Below are 27489 nucleotides of genomic sequence, written 5' to 3'. Positions count from 1 at the left end.
GGTTAGTCTGAGGGTATGTGATTGGCTCATGGTCACCCAGCAAGCTTCCATGGGAGAATGGGGGTTCGAACCTGGGTCACACACATCTTAGTCCAACACTCTTACCACTACACCACACTGGCTAATTAGACCATAGCAATTTTCATAAAATAGCACCTACACCTTGAAAATAAATCAGCATGAGGTAATTAATAAGGAAGTTAATTGACAATTACAACAATCCTATTCAGTTCTATGTGGGTTTGAAAATTCCTGATGAAACATAAAAGTTATATCATCCTATACACCAAATGATTTTCAAATACTTTGAAGTTTTTCTTGTAGAATTGTAATGCCTTTTGAATAGGATAGCCAAGTCCTCTTCATCCCCCGGCGGGGGACATTTGCGTGTGCCATGCGCGCACGCGATGAAATGATGTCACCCGGAAGTGACATCATCAAAATGGCGACACTCATGCGGGGCCACTCTAACTATTTGGGAGGTTAAAACTCTAAGGTACCTATTATACCATAGAGTTTTACCTCCCAAATGGCTAGAGCGTCCAGGAAAATAATAGAGTTTTCCCGGAAACGCCTAGATCGGCCGCGCATGGGTGCTACCATTTTGATGATATCACTTCCGGGTGACGTCATTGCGCCAGCGATGTGGGCCAGTGGGTTGAGAACCCTATTTTAGAAGCCCCTGAATGCTGATGGGGTGTGGAAGAGCCTCATTTGACCTATTTAATTTCAGTAGATAGAAGGCTTGTCTTGAACTTATAGTGCCCAGAATTCAATTTTTTGCTTAAGCACATCTTTTTGCAAATAAATTCCTTTATTCTCAGACTTCCATCTCCAAAATGGAGGTATCAGCGACCTAAGTTTTGGTGATGATGATTGAGTTAAAGCTGTTAAAGTACCTTGTATTATAGATGTGCTATACAGACTACATGTATAAACTGAAGCCGGGTTTCCTCCAGCCTGTTGTTCTTGCTATATTCATATGGCTTTAATTTACTTCTGTTTTACTGCTATTGTTTTGATTCTAAATTTTATGGTCTGGTTAGCATGCCACTTTGGTCATTGTGGTGAGACGGTGGCAAATAAAAGAATAAAGTAAAAACATTAAATAGAATTCCGTTGCTTCTTTAAAAAATGGGATGCTGTAAATAACAAAATCAAACTTACTTGTTTCCCTGTTTAAACTTGCACTGTGACTGTGTTTCACTTTTAAGTCAGGGTGGAATTTTAGCAGGAGCTCTTTGGCATATTAGGCCACACACCCCTGATGTAACCAATCCTCCAAGAGCTTACAGGGCTCTTAGTACAGGCCTACTGTAAGCTCCAAAAGGATCGGCTACATCAGGCGTGTGTGGCCTAATATGCAAAGGAGCTCCTGCTAGAATTCCACCCCTGCTTTTGTCTGTTTCTACAAGAACCATCTACCACATAACCTTTGCCATCATGAGCAAATCCCTGTTCCTTGGTGTGGGCTTTTAAAACCTCATTTTGCTTGCTTTTGAAAACAGGCTGTTCCTCAAATTGGCATTACTGTTTCAGTATAACCTGCAAATGCTTCACTTAGAGGTAATTGTATTATTTGTTCTTCAAACGTATAAAAGAAGTGTGACCTAGAAAAAGAATAAAACATTATTTCTAAATCTGTTTTTTTTTCTTAATTTGCACAGACAGAAAGACAGACACGACTATCCAATGACTGTTCTCTCTTATTCCAAGTGAGTCTGTGGATAATTGGAACTGCCCCCGTAGTTTTTTTTAAATCAGAAATTATAGATGAGTAATCCCTCTGTGACAGCCACCCACTCGTCTTATTTTCTGCGCACACTGTTCAAGCTATGTAGAAGTGCTAACTTCGGGGTTGGTTGCCAAAATTAGGTACCCAACTCTTAACTTGGTATAATTTTTTTTTTTTGCTTTCTTGTTAATGAACGCTCCCATTCAGTTGTAGACTTTAAAAAAAAAAACCTATGCATTTGATATATAGCTGTAGGCAGAAATCCGGCTCCTACTCATTCATAACTGCATTTATTAAACTCAGCTGGACTAATTGTTGCTGTATTGAATAGAGGGGGAAATGAAATAAGATGATGGAATCATTAGCAGTGCGTTAATATAAAAGCGATGTGTCTGAAAAGCCCTGCCAAAGCACAAAAAGCATCAAGCATTCAGAATGGAGGTCTGGCTCCAAGTGGGGGCCTCCATCGCAGAACTTCAGTTTTACATGGCGCTGGAGAGAGGAACTGCTTCAAGTGTGCAAGAGGGGCAAAGGCATGGCATGGACTCCAGTTGGGTTAGGGTTAGCAGCTATGGGCGGGTAAATACCTAGAGATATTTGGGGCGGAGTCTGAAAAGGGTGGAGTTTGGGGTGGGGAGGGATTGTACCAGGATAGTGCCAGTGCCATAGAGTCCACTAGAGCTTTTTTGTAGCAGGAGCTCCTTTGCATATTGGGCCACACACCTCTGATGTAGCCAATCCTCCAAGAGCTTACAGGGCTTTTATTACAGGGCCTACTGCAAGCCCTTGGAGGATTGGCTACATCAGAGGGGAGTGGCCTAATATACAAAGGAGTTCTTGCTACATAAAAAGCCCTGGAGTCCGCCATCTGAAGCAGCCATTTTCTCCAGGGGAACTGATCGCTATTGCCTGGAGATCTATTGTCATAGTCAGAAGTCTCCAGGCATATGACATGAGTGCATGTCTGTAATGCAGTCAAAGATCTGGCCAGCTGTTTTAAATGGAGCTTCATCCTTGTTCACCTCTGCAGTTCTGGCTTGTGGGCAGTCTCATGTCTCAGTTCTGTCTCCCAGGTTTTCTTGATATCTCAGATTGCAGTATATGGCTTACTCTTGTTCATCGGATGCCTCTGGAATTCTTCTTCTCTATTTCCTTCCTAGCTCCCTGCTTCTTTTAGCCTAAAGTGTTGAGACCATCTCTCCCTGCTTCTTTTCTCTTGCTTAGGATCTTCAGCAGGTCCTGACTCTCTCTGGAATCTCTGGAACTCCACCAGTGAGAGCCCAGAATAGACCCGTCCATCTACCATTCTCCAGTCATTGCCATATGCTTCACTCTGCCACAGATTTATAATGTGTTATGATCAGGAGTGGAATTCTAGCAGGAGCTGCTTTGCATATTAGGCCACACCCTCTGATGTAGCCAATGCTCCAAGAGTTTACAAAAAGGAGCCTTGTAAGCTCTTGGAGGATTGGCTACATCAGGGGTGTGTGGCCTAATATGCAAAGGAGCTCCTGCTAGAATTCCACTCCTGGTTATGATACAGAACAGTACATGAGGACATCACAGGGAACATGGCTCCGAAGCTGCCTTTTCTTCATTATGCATTTTTGCCATCTTTCTGAATGATTACTTTCCTCTGTAGAAGAAGATGATGATATTGGATTTATACCCTGCGCTACGCTCCGAATTTCAGAATCTCAGAGCCGCTTACAACCTCCTTTACTCCCCCCCACAACAGACACCTTGTGGGGTAGGTGGGGCTGATAGAGCTCTCTCAGGAGCTGCCCTTTGAAGGACAGCTCTGTGACAGCTATGGCTGACCTAAGGCCATTCCAGCAGCTACAAGTGGAGGAATGGGGAATCAGACCCAGTTCTCCCAGATAATAGTCCATGCACTTAACCACTACACCAAACTGGCTCTTGTAGAATGGAGGCTTCTAATCAACATATCACCTTGGTAATTATAACTGTCGTATGGCATTGTGTGTAATATAGCTAGGAGATCCTGAGATTGTCTGGCAGGCTGGTTCTAGCTCTTAGCATTATGCACCACTGGGTGGGGAGCTCGACTAGTTTTTAGGGACTGAGAGAGCTCTGAAAGAACTGTGATGGACCCAAGGTCACCCAGCTGGCTTCATGTGTGCCAGTTCAAAAAGCTTTGTTATTGTGTCTCACCAGGTTTTATAAAAAATAAAATGACTTTCATGTGAATGCATTGTAAAATTTCCTTCATACTTGATTTCCCCCCTTCATCAAGTCCTATTTGCAAGGCATCCATTTTAGTAGCTAAATTGCAGGAGCAACTCTTTGTCTCCTATTTCCTCTTCTAAAGAGGTTCCTTTTTTCATAACAGCTTCCCCCCCCCCTCCAGCGGCAGGAACTAAATTCTGTATTGAAGCTTTTTGCTTTTACAGTGTAAGGTGATCAAAATAAAAGGGAATCTACACAAGCTTCATTTATGCTGAAATTCAGAGTGGTTGGGTGCTCAAACTGTTCTTCAGCTATGGTCATTTTAATGGCCAAAGCACTGTTGGGGGAGCAGCATAAACACGCACAGGTTGTCCAGGAGCATACTTTCTTCTGTGGATCTGAGCTGAGACAAATCAAAACAGGAATATGGTATTTAGGGCCTCATGGAAGGAACTAGAGTTGCCAGGTCTGAATGCCACACTGGCAGGGAGTGGGAGGAAACTTTCTAGGACTGGAACAGAGTGTCACGGTGTGCTGACATCATGCGGAAGTGATGTCAGAACATCAGGAATACCATGTGGCAACACTCTGGTTTTTGGGCGTAACTGTATGGTAAAATCAGCCTCAAATCATAGAGTTTTGCCCAAAATGAAGAGCATCACTGCGTGACATCCCCAATGTGCTTACATCATTTCTGCATGATGCCAGCATGGCGTGTTTCTGGCGTTCTCGCTGTTTGAGAGTGGAATTTCCTCCTGTCAGCCAGCTGGCTGGCGGCAGACAGAAGCCCCCCCCCCGCCCCCCCCAAATGAGGAATGCCTTGCTCCCAATTGGGGAACAGTAACGTTAGGAGGAACTGCATAGAAGTAGTAAGAGTCTTGCAAGGAACTCCTGTCCCTGGAAAACAGCATCTAACTGGGGAGCCGTCCTCCTGCATTATTCTCATTAAGAGATGAGGCTACTGGAGCCATTAATTTGCCTTATGTCCCCACCTCTGATAAACGTGAGTCCAAGAGCAGACCCATGCGACCCAGTCTGTGAGACGCCAGGCCCTTGCTTTAGGAGTAATTGATTTTTGCCCACATTGCATATAGATACCACTCCTGTTACTGCAGGAACAAGCCTTTGGTATGATTTGTCAGGCCAGGCTAAAGGCAGGGGGAGGAGAGGGTTGACTTGAGGCCGTGTCCTTAATTTAGTCCATGGCAAACAACTCTTTGTAAAGCCGTGACCCTTAGAGGCTTAGAAATATACCTTAATCACTGCAGTCAAGCTGCAGAAGAAATGAACACTGATCCTAGGCTGTGCGACTGGGTCACCGATGCCCCAAGTTACCCTGTGGCCAGTGAAGTGTGATTTTGAGTGCTTTGTCTGTTTTCCCTTCAATAAGAAGTGATCTAGGACAGATAAAACACACATTTTTTTTTTCATCCCATCATTCCCGTATCTACAAATTCAATTGGTGACTTTAAAATGAAACAAAACAAAACATTTGTACAAAAGACTTTGCTCCTCAGAGGCAGATATATCTAAAAGGAATGATCCTGAGACTCTATCAAAGGCTTCACTAAAAAACGTTGTCACCCAAAATAGCCATCTTTGGGAAAAATTATGGCCCAAGGATGTGGAGGGAAAGAATGAGAAAAAAACAGGCCTCTCAAACATACCAAAGTGGAGTGTACCACTACTGAGGCTGTGATCACAATCACTAAATAATGCAGTTTCAATCCACTTCCAATTCACTTTCCAACTGGATTTTGCTGTGTGAACTGGCAAAATCCAATTGGAAAGTGCATTGAAAGTGTGGTTGCAGCCTCTGAGACAGGGGTCCCCAAACTTGCTTAACTTAAGAGCCACATAGAATTAATGTCAGATGTTTGAGAGCCACGAGATGTGAATATCAGATGTTTGAGATCTGCAAGACAGGAAGGAAGGAAATAGATGGGGAAGGGGGGTGGAAAGAAAGCAACTTTAACTTTAAATGCAGTCTCCAAGCCACCGGCTGGCTTGGAGAAGTGATTAAAGAAATAAATGCCTTCTCTAAGCCAGCTAATGGGGTGGTGGGAGCATCAAGAGCCACACAATATGTGTGAAAGAGCCACATGTGACTCCCACGCCACAGTTTGGCCACCCCTGCTCTAAGACTTGGCCCAGAGGTAACAAATTAATTTGTTCTAATTTGAGTCATTATTTGCACTGGGGCAGATCATAGTGTTCCCTGTTGTTTGTGCAGTTTTTGGTGCACAGATTACCGCTATCTGAATCCAATGAGACCCGTCACTTTTTTTCTCAGTGCTCTGGACTGAAGTTAACATATGAACGCACTTCCATCATTGTGCCCCTCAGCTATTAAAGCCTTTCATAACCTCTTTTCTGAGCATGTGCTTTAGCGCATCCTCCCACATGTATCCAAGCCACATAAGGTCATCTTCAGAACTACCTGTCTCCTCCCTACAGTGTGGGCGGCATTAGGGCACGTTCAAGATAACATTGTAGGAAAAGCTGCTTCTGGCTGCAGTCTTCAAATAACTTAACCTCATCCCTGACTTTGGAAGGAACCTCTTCAGGGTAGAACTGAAGGGGGCAAAGTTCTCCCTCCTCCTGGCACAGGTTACACTGTGACCTGGACTCTTCCAGCATTTAGTTACCTGCTTGGGGTACACTGAGGGCTTCCAGCCTCCAGATGCGGGTCTGGAAATCTCCCACTTTTAGAACTGATCTCCAAACTGCAGAGCTCAGTTCCCCTGGAGAAAATGGCTGCTTTGGAGGATGCTGAGGTCCTTCCCCAAACCCCTCCCTTTCCGGGCTCAACTCCCAAAATCTCCAGGTATTTCCCAGCCAGGGTTGCCAAGTCCAATTCAAGAAATATCTGGGGACTTTGGGGGTGGAGCCAGGAGACTTTGGAGGTGGAGCCAGGAACAAGGGTGTGACAAGCATCATTGAACTCCAAAGGGAGTTCTGGCCATCACATTTAAAGGGACGGCACACCTTTTTAAACGCCTTCCTTCCATAGGAAATAATGAAGGATAGGGGCACCTTCTTTTGGGGCTCATAGAATTGGACCCCTTGGTCCAATCTTTTTGAAACTTGGTGAGTATTTTGGGGAGAGGCACTAGATGCTATATTGAAAATTTGGTGCCTCTATCTCAAAAAACAGCCCCCCCAGAGCCCCCGATACCCGTGGATCAATTCCCCATCATTCCCTATGGGAATTGTTCATGGAGGTGCATGATAGCTGTGGGGGCGGGGCTTCCCCCGCGGGCCAGCTGGGGGAGCCTTTATGTAGGAAAAGCCCAACAGGAACTCATTTGCATATTAGGCCACATCCCCTGACACCAAGTCAGCTGGAACTGCATTCCTGTTCAAAAAAAGCCCTGGAAGTAGGTTACGCTAAGAGTGTGTGACTGGCCCAAGACTACCCAGTGAATTTTCACGGCAGGATTGCAGCTTCAAACCTTGGCTTCTTAGATACTAGTCCAGCAATCTTCACCACTACACCACATTGCCTCCTTTAATTATGGCTTTAGTTATTAGGTTTTTTTGTTACTAGCATTCTTTTGGTGAAAATTGTTGTGCCCTGCCAGTGTTAGCCTGCTGCTGTATATTTCTTTTAGAGCTGGGCACTAGCAAGGAAAATGGAGGTTTGTGGTGGTTTATGTTTGTGGGGCTCACAAATCGCTGTTCATGAACCTCCATGAAAGTTTCCATTTTCTGAACTGGTTTGGGTTCAGGAGGTTCGTGAAGGGGTGCCTCCCCTCCCCTTCCTGAGTCACCCTGCAGCAGCGACATGCCTCTGGAAAGTGAGGGGGGTGATTTTTAAATGCCCCTCCCTTACCTCCTCAAGTTATACTGCCATGGTGGCACACTTCCAGGAGGGAAGGGAAAGCAAATTTTTAAAAGCCCCCCCCCTTCCCTTCTTAAGTTGTGCTGCAGCAGCTGTGCTGCCTTTCCAGTGAAGGAAAGGCAAATTGCTTCACTTGTGGAGCTGGGCCACCAAGGCGGTGCAGCTCCAAAGAGTGAAGGGGGATTTTTAAATGCCTCCCCTTCCCTCCCCAAGTCACACTGCAGTAGTGAGCCGCCTCCAGGCAGATTGCCTTCCCTTCAGTCCTGGAGGCATGCTGCTACTGCAACACAACTTGAGGAGGGAAGCAGAGGCATTTAAAAATCCCACTCTTCACAAACCTCATGAACCCGAACCGGTTCTGTAAAGGGAAAAGTTCGTGGAGGTTCTTGAACAGTGGTTTGTGAGATCCCACAAGCCACCTTTTCCTGGTTCATCCCTGTCCTTAAAAGAAATATACACCAGCAAGTTACCCTTGGCAGGCCGCAAGTTTGGCACAGCCCTGAACCCCAAACCAAGCCTGGATTTTTAGGTTTGTGTCCATCCTTAATCATCAGAATTACTCTTTATGCCTTGCAATTAAATCTGATAATTCCACATGGGATTACCCTGTAAGATTGCAATATCCGTACCAGGGTAGCCAAATATACTAACCTTCCAAGCCACGTATCTTGAGATGTAGAAGTTCAAAAGCTACAAGATAAACACATGTGTTCGGGGGTCTTTTCCTAACAATTTGCCTTATTAGAATGTTAGGATCATGCTTGATTGATCATTGCCTTGATCTGTTTTACCAAGGTAAAATGTTAGCTGGTAGCAGAACAGAACCCTAGGATTCATGTCTTAGTAAACCTCTCTTCCATTACACAATAGGAAAAGAATAATTGGAAAGTCCCTTTAGTTCACGAAACTCACTTAGGGATGGGGGTGGGCAAATACAGCAGAACTTTTTTCAGCTATGTGCAAAATCGGATGATGGAAGCTCATCAGTGCAAATCCCAGTTAATTAGGTAACTCTTCATCCTTGTTCCTGACCCTTTGGTAGAGTAGGGAAAGGAGCCTGCTCTGCCTTGTATACTTCTCTTTTGGATGAACTGGTCTGACCACTGACGTCTCACTGCTGTACTATTACGGGCTTCAGTTTCCCTTTCCCCCAATATATCCCTGCCCAACTTTCCTTAGGGTCACCACATGCTCCTCCATTTCTTCCATCCATCTTATATTTTTGAAGCTGCAGTCCTATTCATGAAGGAAGTTCCACTGAACTCAGTAATATGTACTTCTGCATGAACTAGGATAAGGCCAGGCTGTGAGGATGATGATATTGGATTTATATCCCACCCTTCAGTCTAAATCTCAGAATCTTAGAGCAGCTCACAATCTCCTTTACCTTCCTTCCCCACAACAGACACCCTATGAGGGGGCTGAGAGAGCTTTCATAGCAGCTGCCCTTTTCAAGGACAACTCCTGTGATAGCTATGGCTAACCCAAGGCCATTCCAGCAGCTGCAAGTGAAGGAACAGGGAATCAAACCCAGTTCTCCCAGATAAGAGTGATAAGAGTCCGCGCACTTAACCACTACACCAAACTGGATGTGTTACCCCTTTTCACAGAGCTGTTGTTTATCTTTCACAGGACGTGTCATCTATATGCCTTCCGCTTGGGGAGGGGAGAAGGATGAGCTCTCCTTCCCAGAAGAGGCCAGAAAGGGGGGGGGGATTAATCACATAATAATGGCAACAGCGGATGGGGATCTGGCTTTGCACTCTTCCTTTTTCCGCCTGTGCCACTCAGGGTTGTAACAGGAAGGCAGTGGTGGAAGTGTTTTCTTCTCAAGAATAATGAAGGGGGCAGAGTTAGGCAAGTAAAAACTTCTCTAATTTTCTCCATTCATTTCACCTCACCCCTCCGCTGCACAAGCTTGGGAAAAAAGGGAGGATCCCTACATACATCTTTCCCTCAGCTCTGTAGCCAATGACAGGTGGCAGCTAGCTGTGGAAAGAGGGCACTGTGCCCCAGCGAATGGCTGCAGCATGAAAGGTGGTAAAAGACCATTCTTGGAGGACAAGAAAAGGTGCCTGGGCGATGTGAGATATGCAAAGATACACATTTATACCACTGTGATCCATTCCTGCTCCTTTTGGGGAAATCTTAGTTTGATGGGATTCATAGATGAGCTTGACAAACAAAATTTGACATGTGAGGAATGCAGATTTTTCTTGCTGTGCTCTCTGTGGTGTCTTTCCAGAGTAACACATCCCAGCTGACCTCCGAGTCCTGCCATCTCTGATTAACTCCTCATTCCTTGTGTGCTTGAGCAGCCCGCACAGTACTGTTGAATCAATAACAGCGATTCAGTCTGCCACAGCAGTTTTCTACCAGCGATACAAATTTCCCTTTTGAGATTGTTGATTTTGCTGGCCATGGTAAGATAATTCTTCATAGGCCTCTCTAGGGAGGTGTGAAATAGCAGCCAGGCGTGATGTCACTGCCTGTTTTACGTTCTTGAACCCCATTTGCATTCCTTCCTTCTGCTAAGGAGCTTGGGTGGAGTATATATATATGGTGGAGCTTGGGTGGAGTATATGGGGGAGGGACGGTGGCTCAGTGGTAGAGCATCTGCTTGGGAAGCAGAAGGTCCCAGGTTCAATCCCTGGCATCTCCAAAAAAGGGTCCAGGCAAATAGGTGTGAAAAACCTCAGCTTGAGACCCTGGAGAGCCGCTGCCAGTCTGAGAAGACAATACTGACTTTGATGGACCGAGGGTCTGATTCAGTATAAGGCAGCTTCATATGTTCATATGTTCATATATAAGGTTATCCAGTTTGGTGTAGTGGTTAAGTGTGCAGACTCTTATCTGGAAGAACCGGGTTTGGTTCCCCACTCCTTCAGTTGCACCTGCTGGAATGGCCTTGGGTCAGCCATAGCTCTCGCAGAGTTCTCCTTAAAAGGGCAGCTTCTGGAAGAGCTCAGTCCCACCCACCTTACAGGGTGTCTGTGGCGGGGGAGGAAGATAAAGGAGATTGTAAGCTGCTCTGAGACTCTGCTTTAGAGAGAAGGGTGGGGTATAAATCTATGGTCATCTTCTAGTTTCAACCAAACAGTCTGGAATCAGCATATCTTTGGAAACACCTCTCCTGTCATACCCCCAAGAGAGCGCTATGCTTGTGAGGAAAACCTGCTGGTGATCCCTGCCCCCGACAGCCTCTGGCAGTCCTCAACTAGCGCCAGGGCCTTTTCTGGCCTTCTAGCCCAGATAGATTGTACACCACTCCCCCCCTGCCTCGTTTCACGCCATCTTTTATTACAGTTATTATATAGTTCAGTTATACCATAGCACATTGTATTATATATTATTAGGCATTTTATTATATTTATTGTATTTCTGTTTCAGAAGGGTTTTTTCGCAATGTTACCTGGTCTGAGCCTGGACATAGGGAGGTAAAGGTAAAGGTAGTCCCTTGTGCAAGCACGAGTTGTTTCTGACTCTGGGGTGACGTTGCTTTCACAGCGTTTTCACGGCAGACTTTTTACGGGGTGGTTTGCCGTTGCCTTCCTCAGTCATCTACACTTTCCCCCCAGCAAGCTGGGTACTCATTTTACCGACCTCGGAAGGATGGGAGGCTGAGTCAACCTCGAGCCGGCTACCTGAACCCAGCTTCCGCCAGGATCGAACTCGGGTCATGAGCAGACCTGACTGCAGAACTGCAGCTTTACCACTCTGTGCCACAGGGCTCCTATGGACACAGGGAGAGTGGGATATAAATCCAGTAAAATAAATAATTCAGTGGCTGGACACCATGGTTTGTATATAGAATTCCAGGCTTGCTCCCCAGGATCAGGGCCGACATCAACATGGGGTCAACATCAACATGAGGTGGGGCTGTTGCTGGGACCAGGGCTTCTGGTAAGGTCCAGCTTACTGCCGCCTCCCCTCCACCTGCACCTCCTCTCTTGCCACCCGCCCACCCTGTCATCCTTTTCCTGTTTGTGAATGCAGAAGCACCAATGCCTCTGGTTCCACATACTGACCAGCACTGCCAAGGAAGGGTGTGCGAGACTTTCACAGCAGTGGTCCCTCTGGCAATCATGGGGCATCACTCCCATCTGTGTATGTTGCTGGGGCAGTGCACAGATATGTCGCTGTGAGCACAAGTAGGGGGACAGTTTATAAAGGATGCGCAGGCACGGTGGGGGGCATGACGATGAGTGCCAGGATGGGGAGCTGATGGTGGGTCAAGGGGGTTGGCATTCTGGCCATGCCCCCCTCCCAAAACCTTGAACCAGCCTTGTGCAACATCTTCAGTTGAAAGGATCTTAGGGTAGGACAAACCTCTGCCTAAAGAGCTACTGGGTAGTTCATGTAATCAGCACTGGCAAATGGATAATGGTCTCATAATAATAATTATCGTATAGCCAGGAGATCCTAAAGTTGTCTGGCGGCCAGAAGTTCTAGCTCTTTTAGCATTATGGACCACTGCGGGGTGAGCTAGACTTGTTTTATAAAAGGCAAGAGCCATTCCATGTGAAAAATGGATGCTCTACCACTGAGTCCCAACGCCCCCCCCCCAAGCTGATATCCTCCCCAGTGTATTTTTGCAAGGTTTAGTTTCACATTTGTGTCCTGTGTTGGTTGGGAAGCTGAAAATCTATCAGACCCATTGCTGAATTGCTTTGACCGTTCAGTTATCTTCACTGTTTTAGATGAACAGACTAACAAAACAACTGGGAGGTGCAAGGAAAAGCTTTTCAGAACATCTGTGCTAGATGAGTGAGACCTGAGCTGGGATTCTGTTTCCTCCTTTGTTACCGGTATTGAAACTGCCTGGGCGTGGCCAGCGATATGAGCCTTTGATGTGAATCAGAGGGTGGAAGCCAAAATGCTTGTGGCCCCAGGACCAGTTCAGGATGTGGGAGCCATGTATTTCCCCCCTCCCTTGTAGTTTGGATTGTGTTCTGTGTTTATTTGGAATGCCTCTGTGAGGCTCCCAGTATAAAAGAAAAGCGAGGTTAAAAAGACTTAATGAAGTCTAGGTACACATAATCCAGAAAACATTTAATCTGGAATATTCCGGAATCTAGAAAATAATCCAGAAAACATTACACTGTGTTTGTTGCTTAGTGCTTGTAAGGTTCATTCAAGTCCCTGTACATTCCAAACGATTTCCAGTACGGACTGTGTTAGAATGGACTCTTGGTCATATCGCCAAAACAGAAGGCACCAATTTCTTTCAGTAGCTTAGTTTGAGTGCTGTGCACGCTAATTTTTATTTGCAATAGTGCTTAAAAAATATAAGGCACTAAGTATTTCATTTTAGAAGCAGTTTAGCAATTTTTTACTTCAGGGGTGATTACAAAGTGCAAGCTTTTTTTTTTTTAAACACCCCAATCTAATTTTGATAGTTTTTTTAGCCTTGTGTGACATGACATAAACAGAGGGAAGAAAATAAATGCAGAGCAGATATATATATATATATATGTGTGTGTGTGTGTGTGTGTGTTGTGTGTGTCTGGAAATCAAACGCTTTTTGAATTCATTCCCATTTCTGACATTGTTAGACAAAAAATTGCAGCTGTTATCGGCACTGAGTAACCATGGCTACCATGTGATTATTTTCAGCAGAGAATTATGCCCAAGTGCGGGAGCGAGTGGTCTTGTTTCAGCTAAAACCATATGTATTTGGCTGATAACCATGTTAACTGACTGTAATCCTTATCAAGGGTGCACATTTGGGTGTTTTAAATACACTGATTTAAATCTCCATCTCCATCTCTTCTCCCAACCCATATTGGGGGGGGGGGGGGATTCAACTTTTTCTTAAATACAGTCAAATCTGATGTGAGTGTAAATGTGTATATTTGTGTATTCACCTTCCAGGCATTTCTATTTTGCGTATTTATAAAAGCAGAACTGCCTGTTCTCGAAAACATGTGGCTGCTGTTAAAATATCCCTTATGTAATCCCCCCCACCCCAATAAAAGCAGTTCAGTTTACATTACATGTGCATTTCCCAACCGGGACACTTCCTGTCACTGGCTGCTTCCCATGAGGAAATGCTCAACATCGTAATGCCAGGACATGAAATAAGATGTCCTATGTACTATGGAGGGGAACTTGATATGAGGCTGCCGTTTTTAGGGGCAGCCCAGGGTTTTTGTTGTTGTGAATTTCTTCCCTAAAAAGGGATAGAAGAGGAGGGGTAAAACAAAACAAAACAAAAAATTCCCACTCTTGCAGTGGTGTAATCAGTTCTCTGGTCCCAAAACTGCAGCATGGGATATTTTACATTTATTATTTATTTGGAGTTGATCTTGACCTTTTGAGAATAAATCCTGGTGTTGACTTCCGCTAGAAGGAGAAGGCATCGACGGTGGACGACAGGTTGCTGAAAGAAACGGATGTTTATGGGTAATTCAGTTTACCAGCTGTGATGCTCGTTGAAACTGTGAATCTGGAAGAGGGGTGGAACTCCACAGCTAAAGACTAGTTCCCCTTGTCACATTCTACACCAACAAGGAGGCCATCGAAGCAAATTCCTGGGGGTGATGTGGAAATGTGACCAAGAGCAGAGGCTGTCCTTTCACCTCCAGATGCTTGGTTACCTCCTATCCCCTTCTCCCCAGATGAGGCACAATGAGCAAAACAGAACATGAGAGACAAAGACAGAGAGAGAGAGAGAGAGAGCATGCCCAGAGCTTTATGATAGTGTGGGCATACATGTACCAGCTTTGGCTCACTGTCCTTAAGCAATGCGCATCTTGGATTGGCAGAGCAATGGAATTCCTTGCTGTTCAACGTTGTAAAAAACCCCACATTTTATGGCCTTTTCATTTGTCAGTTGGACAATGGCTTCAAGAGGCTGCTTTGAGCTAGCATGTGTTTTAACATACAGCATCAGAAAAGAGAAATGCAAAGTTTTTTTAAAAGTGAAATTTTGTTTTTCATATAACGTTCCCTTATTTTCAAGTAGAAATACTTTTTAAAAAAATCCCTGAAGCGTTTAGGTGTTTGGGGGGTTTCTCCCCACCACGGACCTGCCCACCAGTGGGAGAAATCCTGCCCCTAAACAAGGACATCCCCATGCAACATCCCCACTGTGATGACATCATCTGGAAGTGACGTTATTGCATTTGGGGTGTTGCACATGGACACTCTGGTTTGGGGGCAAAACTCTGTTGGTTAAGCCCAATTTGCCCCAAAACCAGAGCATCTCCCTCATGACATCCCTGACATGATGACATCACTTCCAGATGATGTCATTGTGTTGGGAATGTCATGTGATGTCCCTGCCCACTTCTACAGAATGCCCCCCAAATCCCCCTGCCAGATCGACAAGGGGACCTGTCAAATCTTAACACCACAATTCAGATGACGCGCAACTCAACCTTCACCTTCTTGATGGTAAATACAATCTAGGGAAGGTGGGGAAAGGTGAGGGAGGGGGAAGAAATCTGTCTGGCAAAGTGTATATAGCTCTCGACCAGGAGCCTCAACCATAGGTCTAATGGAATAGCTCTGTTTTACAGGCCCTGCAAAATGGCAATGAGTCTCACAGGGTCTGGGTCTCAACTGGCTGAGCATTCCACAAGGTTGGGGCTATGGCTGAAAATGCGCTGGCTCTGGTTGAGATTTAGTGGGTACTCCTTGGCCTAGGCATCCTCAGCAAATCTTTTCCCTGTGAGCGTAATGTGCTTTGGAGGAGCGATCCCATAGATATGCTGGTTCCAGACCACATAGGGTTTTTTGTTCATGTGGATCCTTTAACTCCAGACAACAGAAGGGGGAACAAAAGGGGTCGTTATGGAAGGGCACCTGGAGTAAATCCACATCCATGGGCTACTCCTATGGGTGTTTGGTTGGATGCAGTCCATGGTGGTTTGGAAAAAGGACTGTCTCTGACAGAAATTAACCCCTGAAGCAAGCAAGGGGGGGCTGCTGAACAGACTTCAGAGCTGCTCCATTAAAGGGTACAAAAGAACATAAGAAGAACCCTGCTGGATCAGACCACTGGTCCATCTAGTCCAGCATCCTGTCTTACATAGTGGCCTATCAGTTCCTCTGGAGGAACAAGAACAAAGCATTTCCCTGATGTTGCCTCCTGGCTCTGGGATTCAGAGGCTTACTGCCTCTAAATGTGGAGGTTCCCCTTAGTCACCATGGCTAGTAGCCATTGATAAACATATGGTCCATCAGTGGCTATTAGCCACAGCGTATTGTTGGAACTCTCTGTCTGGGGTAGTGATGCTCTGTATTCTTGGTGCTTAGGGGGGCACAGTGGGAGGGCTTCTAGTGTCCTGGCCCCACTGGTGGACCTCTTGATGGCAGTTGGTTTTTTTGGCCGCAGAATGTTGGACTGGATGGGCCATTGACCTGACCCAACATGGCTTCTCTTATGTTCTTATAACTTATCCTCCATGAGTCTATCTAAACGCCTTTAAAGCTGCTTATTCCTGTGGCTACATCCTCTGGCAGCGAATCACTCTCTGTGTAAAGTGGTATTTCCTTTTGTCAACTGCTACTTGTCAAATAATGACACTCGGGTGCCTGCATAGCATTTCTGTAATTAAAGCATTACCAAAAAAAACACAGTAGTATCATCAAGCTCGCTTTGTTTCCATATGTTTGCTCTGCTCTCTGGGATTTTAGCATTTCAACTTGTTCCATGTCCTGTTGAAAACGGACGTCATTTATTACTTTGGGGCATGTGTGTGTTTGTTTAGCTTCCTGAAATCTTGAAACACAACACAGAGGTGAATTTCAGACGCTATTTGGTGAATGTTTAGACCACAACAGGCTGACGCTATAAAAAAATAAAATATTGCATCTGCCTGCCAATTTGGCATTTCCAAGTCGACTGCTTAAACATGTGCATCGCTGACAAATTCTGATGTTTTCTGTGGTGGGATATGTTCCTTTCACATTACTCAATGACAGAATTAGTTCTGGTATTGGAAATCTGTTCTTATCTTTAAAAAAACGTTTGAATGTTGAAATGGGAAAATGCAGGGGATGCTTGGGGACACTGCAAAAGAATATACTATGGGAAATGGACAGAAATACCAAAAGACTAGGATTGGGTGGGAGCTGTGTGCTGAACAGCACATGAAAGGTTTAATATTTAACAATGAGAAGTCTTCAGCAGAGCCAAACACGGAGCTGGGATTTTTTATTTGCATCTTTGTGCCTTAAAATAGCATTAACTAGCAGCCTACATTAAGAAGATTCACACTACCAGTGCATTTCCACCTCAATATTCAACGCCGAGAACAAATCAGGATTTTTAAAAGGTATCTTTGGGAATATGATGTCGCGGCGATTTTTGGAATACCTCTGGATAATAAAAAGGTAGACTCACTTGAAGAACAGATTTATATTTGGTCTTAAAGAAGAATATAACAAGAGCCCTGCTGGGTCAGACCCTGGGATCCATCTAGTTCAGCATCATCTTCCACATAGCCAGGTGTTCAGGAAGGCCAACGATCACGGTAGAGAGATTAGTGTCTTCCTTTGATAGCTCCTGGGGCTGATCTTCAGACATTTACTGCCTCTGAGGGTGAAGGTGAATGAATTGAGGAGCAAGAATTACAGCTGTGTTAGTGAATGAAAATAAGATACTTGGTGGAACAGGCATGTTGGACGTCACAATTTGAATGGTCCATCTAGTCCTGTCTCACACAGTGGCCAACCAGTTCCTCTGGAGGGCCAAGAACAAAGGCACAGGGGCAGAGGCCTTCCCTTAGTGCCTCTGAATGTGGAGGTTCCCCTCAGTCACCATGGCTAGTCGTTAATTAATCGCTGCCACAGGAGGTGGGGGCGGCTACAAACATAGACAACTTCAAGAGGGAATTGGATAAGCATATGGAGCAGAGGTCCATCAGTGGCTATAAGCCACAGCTTATCGTTGGAACTCTCTGTCTGGGGCAGTGATGCTCTGTATTCTGGGTGCTTGGAGAGGGCACAGTGGGAGGGCTTCTAGTGTCCTGGTCCAACTGGTGGACCTCCTCTTGGCACTTTTTTTTTGGCCACTGTGTGACAGAGTGTTGGACTGGATCGGCCATTGGCCTGATTCAACATGGCTTCTCTTATGTTCTTAAGCAGCTGTTTTAATGAATGCCTAATTGGATGGATCCCATGGAAAATTTCCACTAACTAGGGAGAGTAATTTTTGCTGATTTCTCCCTCCCTCTGCAGACCACTGACTCAGCCATCTCATATCTAGGGGTTCCCCTGTCCCACAGCGGCAGCATTTTGGGGATAATTTTGGGCTACAGTAGGAGAGGGGCTGAAAGGCAGTCCCAAACCTTGTGAAAATCCATTAGCGGAGATTTGCCGCATTATTTGTATTTACTTCATTGTATTAATTGTATCTTCTCATATTAGGAATTAATTTTAATCTAATATTGAATGCAGGACTTTGTGATAAAGTAACTTTACAACTTAACTTATTCAGTAATTTTTGAAGTCTGGGAAATTAATGTGTAGCAGTTGAAGATGTTTAGACGATTTGAAGAACTGTTTGTGATATTTAGGAGTGCTCGTTCTACCTTGGTACTGATTTTCTTCATTAAATCAACTTGATTACAGCAATTAATTATATACTGAATATTTAAGTCTAGAATTTGATTACAGCAACTGACTTGAGTGTGCAATGTCAGTTTCTCGTGGAAACTTTTTTTGGGTTTGAAACAAATTCCATGTTAATCAACACATTAGAACCCTCTGATTTTTTAATTAAAAAGTAGATACAGCCTAATGTAATAAACACTAGTAATAAAAAGGGGGGGGGACTAGAAACCTATAAATTATTACATTTAACAAATTTAGAAATTTAAGAAGGCGTCAAACCATTTAAAGAAGAAATAGTCTAATCAGTTGAAGAGGTGAGGGAAAATGATTAAGAGGCTAACAAAAGATTAGAGAAAAAGAGAGAATGATTTTCATATGGTAAATTAGAACAATGGATCAAAAAGTAGATAAGGCTTAGAATTTGAAAATTGGTATCCCAACAGAAAAGTGAAAGAAAGCTTTTAGAAAGCTGGAATAGTTTCAGAGGGTAGCTGTGTTGGTCTGTGGTAGAACATCTGGATTCCAGTCCGGCAGCCCTTGAGAGACCAATGAGATTTTCAGGGTATGAGCTTTCAAGAGGCAGATCTGAACACTTCAAATAGAATCCTCACTTAGAATCTGATCAACAGGAAGAGGCTTCAGAGCAATGGTCATGAAATCGTGGATTGGGACCCACAGATGGGTTTAGGAGTTGTACTTTCAGGGGCTCTGAAGCCCATGGACTGATATGTCTGATGTTTGAGAGCTGCAAGACATGAACATCAGGTATTTGAGAGCCACAAGACAGGAAGGAAGGAAGGCAAATAGATGGGGGGGGGGGGAGGTGGAAAGAAAACAACTTTAAATGCATCTTCCAAGTTTGGCTTGGAGAAGTGATTTAAAGAGACCTATGCCTTCTCCAAGCTGGCTGATGGAGTGGTGGGGGCGTCAAGAGCCACACAATATGTGTGAAAGAGCCACAGTTTGGCCATCCCTGCCTTAGAGGAAGGGTTAATCAGGAATGTCTTTCTTTTCCTTTAGAATTCTAGCTATTGCAGGAAGCTCTGACTCAAATGGGTCTTAGGGCTGAGGCGCTGGAAAATGAATTTAAAATCATGCTATATGCAGTGTTTTGTTTTGGATGTCTTTTTATAGTACATAATTGCAAGGTCTGATTAATTAAATAAGGGCAGAAATATTCAGCTGTAATGCAAATTATAGGAGTAAAAAGGGGACAACCAAGATATACATTGCCAAATGGAAAGTTCAATTAAGAAATATTAGTTATTTGATTAAAGACAATGTTTTGGCTCTGAAGTCCTAGGATACATCTGCTTGCACAAGAGTGGGGCAGTTTTTTTGCTGAATTCACTTTTTGACTACTGTATTTCATGTTGTTCCCCAACTTGCTTTGTATAGTAAAAAGTTAAAGAAGAACGGCTGGCAGTGGATGTGAAATTTGCTGCCAGAAAATGTAGTGATGACCACAGGCCTGGATGTCTTTAAAAGGGGATTAGACAGACTCACAGAGGACGGGTCTTTCAGCAGCTACAAGCCACAGTGGCTAAAGGGACCCTCCACGTTCAGAGGCCCTAAACTTCTGAATCCAAGAACCAAGGCAACATTAGAGGAAGGTCTTGGCCTCCATGTCCTGTTGTTGGACCTCCTGAGGAACTGGTTGGCCACTGTGTGAGACAAGATGTTGGACCAGATGGACCACTGGTCTGAGCTAGCAGGGCTGATGTAGGGCTGTTTGGTGTAGTGGTTAAGTGTACAGACTCTTATCTGGGAGAACCGGGTTTGATTCCCCACTCCTCCACTTACAGCTGCTGGACTGGCCTTGAGTTAACCATATCTATCGCAGGAGTTGTCCTTGAAAAGGCAGCGCTATGAGAGCCCTCTCAGCCCCACCCACCTCACAGGGTATCTGTTGTGGGGGGAGAAGATATAGGAGATTGTAAACCGCTCTGAATCTCTGATTCAGAGAGAAGGACGAGGTATAAATCTGCAGTCTTCTTCTTCTTCTCATCCGCCAATGGTATTGTACACTCACAAGAATAATCTTAAAATCTTTGGGGTTTGAAATGCTGCAATTAATTTAAGACATCACCAGTGATATACTTTAGTCTGTTCTCCAGGTTCTGCTTCTAAATGACACAAGCATGGAAACTGAGTAGAAATCTATTAGCTGATTTGTTAGTGGTTATTAGAATGGTAATGGCAAAGAATTGAAAGTGTACTAAAAAAAACTCATCTAGGGAGGAATGGTGTAGGAAGATGTTGAATGTTATGATTATGTGTAAATTAATTTATCTGATTAAGGTGAGTTCTGGCACTATTACTGCTATGACTAATCAAGGGGTTTTTTTTAAAAAAAAAAGACAGGAGAAATCACAAAATTCTGGAAAGAGAAATACTCATGGGCAATGTTCCTTCTAAGCTGTGGAGTCTTGTAAGCAAAAATTCTACTTTCGGAGCTACTAGCATTGAAGTTGTGAGCTACTTACATAAATTAGTTTGCTCTGGGGTCATCCTTCCTGAGCTAAGACAAAAATGTGCGAGCTGAGGGCTAACAAACTGTGAGCTAGCGTACACTAACTCATCTTAGAGGGAACACTGTGCATGGGAGAATGTACAAACATAGGTATTGTCCTGGTTGTAAAATAAATCAAAGAGTGCCTTACAAAAAATTATTTATTCCCTATTTTATGCATTAATACTATTGTGTTTTTAAATAATATATATATGTAATAAGATGACTACAATCTGGTTCCCATTCAGAGAAGCCGGCAGTTATAGTACATGGCCAGTAAGAGAAGTTAGATCTTGTTTAATTTGAAGAGAAGAGGATGCAGGAAAGACATGGGAGGCCAGGGTGTGCTCCGGGTCTTCATGTGTACCTTCTTGTGTAACCTAAACTTCCACAAGACTTGGGAGTAGCTTTGTGCAGTGGCTGTATTGCAGCCAGTGAGGTTAATCCGAGATGCGATTATTGCTAATTGAACTTGACTTGAGAGTAGGGAGCCTTCGCTCCAGCCCTTGATATTTGATGGCAGTGTGACTTAAAAGGTTGACTACTACGAAACACAAGGTTATTTTTTGAGTTAATGGGGTAGCTGAATGCTGTCAAATAATAGACGGTTAACAGATGGTATTGGACAGGCCAGTAGACTATGATGGCGCTCCAACTCTACACCTGTAGACCGCTAAGCCTTCAAATGCATGTGTTCCTGTATTCAACTCACTTTCATGCAGGTCCAGTTCAAGCTATTTAGCTCCCCAACGTTTTTGTCTTTTTGCTGTGCTACCAATATGGCGAGCTTCAGGGGAGGTGGGTGGTGTGCTCCAAGTGGACCCAGAGGTTGAGTCACCCTGCCCATAAGAGTTATTTATATGTCTTTAGAATAATGAAAGCCTGGCTTCTCATGGAACCTGGTTCTGCAACAGATGCTAGATTTCTTAGTGTTGGATATGGACTAAATTTTCTGTGAACGGGAAGGGATGGGGTAATTTTTGCCAGTTCCACCTTCCCATTGCAAACCTTCTTCCCGTTGTTCCTCAGGATCTTCTGTTCCCCTGGTGAGCTGGAATAAGAAAAGGGAGGCAGGAAATTTCCATTCTACTTATGGGAAATTTAGTCCAGATCCAACCTGTTGTATGAAAATGGAGATACAGAACAACCGTAAAGCACTCGGAGAAAGAGCGCTTCAGATGACTGGGGAAGTCCCACAGTGAAACCAAAGATAGATATTCTCAGGTCTCATTTTCATGACGCTGGGCATTGTGGACACTGATATGCTAAAATTAGGTTGCAGTCAACCGTGATAACTAGATTGTGGTGTTCCGCCGTTGCTTAAAATTCGCGATTTTGCACTTGAGCTACCACAGTGTCTGTGAACTTAGATGGCCTTGGTTTTCCATATATGGACTAATTTAGCTTTTTAATTATATATTCTGTCGTAACCTTAGAATTTTTGCTGCAGTGAAGATTGTGGTTATTGGATATGTTGAGAGATTTCTGTCTAATTGGTTGGCATTGAGTGCAGCAAAAGCATGTTTTATTACTGGAAGTGGCCTGAAGATAGTATGATCTTTCATGGAAGAGGTTACTTTACCATATATCAGCCCTTTTATTGTATGTTCTGATTCTTCATCACACATGCCGGTGAGGCATTTGATCTAACACCAGGCATCCATGTACAAAGAACTGTGCTTTGACAACTGGCAAGAGAATGTGCAATCTTTGTGACTCTGAATCTATGCCACCAAATGTGTCCCACTCTTCAGAATATGTAGTGCCTTCCAATGGGGAAGGTCAGAGGTTAAAAAAAACTCCCAACTTTTCCAATCCCTAACAGCTGTGATTCTGCTCTCAGATGTGTTGCTGAATGTGGAGATGGCTGATGGGAAAACACACACTTTCCTGCAAGCATTTCTTAGGGTCTTGCATCAGGTGGAAAGTGACCAACATTTGTGATCATCTCATTCTGGATAAAGCCTGGACCGTGCACTGAATATACACTCTGGGAAGTTAAAGACAGTATCTACAGGACCAAGGAGAGCTCCCAAAGCACTGGGGTAAGATTCTATGAGAGACAGAGGTTAACTCTTCAGCTTTTAAGGACCAGCTTATATCTGGGGATGGCTCAAATCTAGCAGTTCCAGCTGTGAGCTGGGAAACCATTAATCAGTCTTGGTATGGAGCCTTGTGTCTAACCTCTCCACAAATTGTTTCTGCCATCTCAGCATCAAGATTGGCTTTGGGTGGTCACGTAAGTTGACCCATTCTCTGAACCTTACCATGACCCAAGCTGACTTGAAAGGCAACTCTGTATCATCATCATCATCATCATCATCACCATCAATTAATTAATTAATTAATTTTCCACCCATTCCCCCATGGGGGCTCAGGGTGGAGGTCATCAATATAGGTAATAATAAAATCAGTTACAGTATTTAGTTAATAGTACAGCAGGATGGTGCAGTAAGATGGTACAGCAGTATGGTACAGCAGGGGAAGCCAACCGATCTAACAGATAGATGCCTGCCGCCTCATCCAAAAGCCTGGCGGAACAGCCCCGTTTTACAGGCCCTACAAAAGGCTAACAAGTTAGGTAGGGCCCATATCTCCATAGGGAGCTGATTCCACCAGGTCAGGGCCAGGACCAAAATGTATGTTATGTTATGTCCTATTCTTTATGAGTACTTTACTAAGACTGAACCTTAGAGCCAGTTTGGTGTAGTGGTTAAGTGTGTGGACTCTTATCTGGGAGAACCGGGTTTGATTCCCCACTCCTCCACTTGCACCTGCTGGAATGGCCTTGGGTCAGCCATAGCTTTCATAGGATTTGTCCTTGAAAGGGCAGCTGCTGTGAGAGCCCTCTCAGCCCCACCCACCTCACAGGGTGTCTGTTGTGGGGGAGGAAGGTAAAGGAGATTGTGAGCCACTCTGAGACTCTTCGGAGTGGAGGGCGGGATATAAATCCAATATCTTCTTCTTCTTCTTCTTGGCTCATGGTTGAAAAATCTGGGCTTTCTGATGAAAGCTCTTTAATTGCAAGGTCACTGTCTACATATGGGATGTCTGAAGGTTGTTCCAATCCTTGCAGACATTTTATTGGCTTCTTTCATATGCTACCTACCTCAGATTCGGGATCTAATTATTTTTTACGAATGCATTTGATAACAAACCTTTTCTGTATTTAAACAATTAGTCTAATAATTTGAAAATTGACATCCATGATCACCCCAGGGTTGTGTCAGCTCTCGGTAGAATCCTGGCGAGAGAACGTGCTAATAGCCTTGTGCGGAATACGGCTTAAATATGTGCTAAATATTTTCTTATTAAAGAGAACAGAGACCCTGTACTCGCTCACGCTAATGTGACACAGGAGAAAAATTGATGAAGACGTCTTGGCAAACGTTGCCCTCCTCAGATGCTTTTCGATGTTGTAGCATCATAAATACTGAGCTCACTCTTGTTAAATGATGGTTTGAAAGTGTTTCAGACACAATGTTCTTGCAAAAAAAGAACATGTTGTTGTCTCATGGAAGTGCCTTAAAAATAATAGGGGCTCATTATAGCAATAGGACTTACAGCAGACGCAGCGTATACACTGGAGACTTCTTTTTTCAATTCGTTCTCCTTGAGCATGGTGGCAGCTCACCAGCATGTAGGAGACCCTTTCTGCAGGGTGACTCTCCACACCTTATTGCAGGTTCTGATGGGGTTTTCTCAGGCTCTCAGTTTGCAGTGACAGGTGTAGAAGCACAGGGGCACAAAGTGTATTGAAAGGTTAGACGGTAAGAGAGTTCCAGTGGTTGGGACCAGAGCTTGAGTGTCTTACTTAAGTAGGTGCAGCAGATTAGAATGTGCAAAAATAGTATATGTTATGCAAAATACGAAAATGCAGATTTACGTACTATATGTAGATTCCATTTTTTCCCCATGATGTGGAATTTGGAGTGCATAAGTTGCCACCTGCACAGTCCTGCATTGTGAAAACCAATGTGCAAGAGACTTGCAAATGATACTAGTGGTTTGGGGAATGGCCACAAGCAGTGGAGGATGTCAGAGTAAGAGAGGGAAAGGCAAGTTAACACACATTTCTTGGGAGAAGTTTGCTGGGAGACTCTCACTGTGTAAGATACCCTTCATGGATGAGGGTGTTTCTTGCTGCTGCTGCTGCTCCTCTTCCTCCTCCTCCTCTTCTCCTTCTCCTTCTCCTTCTTTCTTCTTTGGTCCTTTTTGATATGTATTAATAGTGGACAGGCTTTTCTCCTTTGGTACATTTGCAGTGCAACCACGGTGCCCTCAACACAGCTACTGTTTCTCGCTTGTTTTTTCTGTTTCTCCTGCGAAGACATGTTACAGCAGTGCTTTAATCTTTTCTGGGCCTTTTTTCCTGTCAAGCAGGAACTGAACACTCGAGTGGCTTTGTCTAATGGAACAATTTCATGCTTCATTTTAAGCCTATAAAGAGTTTATGGCATCTGGGGATGTTATACCCAAGATTCCCCAAATCCCAGCAATGTCATTTGCATATTATGCAAATCAGACACACTGTTTGTTTATTTAAACCCCACCCTTTGCATGAAACCCTTCAGGCTGCTTACAATAATACTGTGATGTCAATAAAACATGAAATTGTGTAAAAGTGACAGGGATGCATTTTTTAAAAACCCCACGAGCAGCAGCAACAGTGAAACTTCAGTTTATCATTTTCTATCAGATGTCACAAAAACCTGGCAAATGGAACCTTTTGAACAGGGCTTTTTTTGTAGCAGGAACTCCTTTGCATATTAGGCCACAGAGCCCTAATGTAGCCAATCCTCCTGGAGCTTACAGTAGGCCCTATACTAAGAGCCCTGTAAGCTCTTGGAGGATTGGCTACATCAGGGGTGTGTGGCCTAATATGCAAAGGAGCTCCTGCTACAAAAAAAAAGCCCTGCTATTGAAATTGGTGCTGAGATACAACTGGGGGGGGATCCACAAGGACATGTGGAGGAGAGGGATCTCATTTCCCACTCTCCCAGTGTTTCCTCTTTGTCTTTCCTGCAATCCCCCATTGCCTCTCTCCTGTTCCTGATTCCGTCTCTCCTTTACACCCACCAGCCAACCTACCTTTCCATGCCCCTCCTGCCTTCAGCTTTCCTGCTTCCCCATGGCAGCCTTTTCCTGGGAAGACTATGGCCCAGATGCACAGTGCTGGCTGCTGCACTGGGCCTGTAAGGGACATGCAAGAACCACCTCATTTCCCCCTTGTATCCCCTCCCCCACATTATTTCCTCTTTCTGGCAGCCCCATATCATCACCTTTCCCTGCTTCCTTCCTCCTTTCTACCCACCAGCTAACCTTCGTTTTACCCGTCCCTCCCATCTTCACAATGGGGACCCAAAGCTGCTTATATAATTCTCCTCACATCCACTCTGTGAGGTAAATTAGACTGAGAATATGTAACTGGCCCAAGGCCAGCCAGGGAGTTTCCACGGCAGAGTGGGGGATTTGAACCTGGGCCTTCCATATTCTAGTCTTGAGAGTCTTACTGCATCTCACTGGCTTTCATGATGTGTCTGAGGGTGACCAGTAGAAGCAGTTGGGCCTGGGTGAGTCATGGCAGTTGAAGCCACCCAGTGGTTGCTGCCAGGCCTGGCCCCACTGAGTTCTTAGGAGAGCACTGGCTGCCCACCCATTACCAGGTTGTTGCCTTTATTGCCCAAAGTGGCTTAAGGTCAGGGTACTTGAAAAACTGTCTCTTTCTATTCCATTGAGCCTGGCAATTGAGTTCCGCCTCCTGAACCCTGCTCTCAATTGTGAGGCACGTGACAGAAAAAGAAGAAGAGTTGGTTTTTATACCTTTTCTCTACCCAAAGGAGTCTCAGATCAGCTTACAATTTGCCTTCCCTTCCTCTTCCCACAACAGACACCCTGTGAGGTAGGTAGGACTGAGAGAGCTTTGAGAGAACTGTGACTGATCAGGTCACCCAGCAGGGGGAGGAGTGAGGAATCAAACTCGACTATCCACATCGGAGTCCCCCGCTCTTAACCACAACACCGCACTTGTTCTCAAGATGGAGTGTTTTCAGTGGTGGCTCCTTAATTTTGGAAGGCCCTGCTTTTTGAGGCCCAGCTCTCTCTTACCTAAAGTCTTTTAGGGACTGGGCCAAAATATTTCTTTTAACCTGTATTTTTAACTTTTATCTTTGGAGAGGCAGGATGTAAATTTGATAAATTTTCTGTAAAAGATGAAACAGTTGAACCAGTACGTATCATCTTCTGCTGGCTTGGAATTCTGCTTTTTAAAATCCTACAAATACGGACAAGTTGATTATCATTGTAACACACCATTGCAAAAGTACTGACACAGTGTGCATCATTAGAACAGAACACCAATAGAAAAGGTATTTGGAAAACGTGGAAATGGAGCCTGAGAAAGATATCTGAAATAACATTCAAAACATAAAACCCGTGATACCATTTTCAGAAGCCTGAGTTTCTTGTTGCCTCTGGTGGAGAACCAAGTTTCGTCTGCTAACATCTCCCTGAAGAGCCATGAACTTCAATGAAGACAATTTCCTCTACTGAAAACTATTCTACAGCACTGAAATAAGAAGTGAGAAGTAGTAAGTCTCATGATATCAGCTGGGAATGAAGGATGCCTCTTCTGCTCATTTTGTT

The 27489-nt window shown here is 44.4% G+C and overlaps 1 pseudogene; it reads left to right on the top strand.

The window, feature by feature from the left end:
- The first annotated feature begins 21249 nt into the window (after positions 1-21249).
- LOC132574527 (U4 spliceosomal RNA) lies at positions 21250-21375 on the top strand (annotated as a pseudogene).
- Positions 21376-27489: the final 6114 nt, after the last annotated feature.

This window comes from Heteronotia binoei, chromosome 6 (genome assembly GCF_032191835.1).
Source record: "Heteronotia binoei isolate CCM8104 ecotype False Entrance Well chromosome 6, APGP_CSIRO_Hbin_v1, whole genome shotgun sequence".
Taxonomy (NCBI): domain Eukaryota; kingdom Metazoa; phylum Chordata; class Lepidosauria; order Squamata; family Gekkonidae; genus Heteronotia; species Heteronotia binoei.
This window is presented reverse-complemented; position numbering and strand designations above follow the sequence as displayed.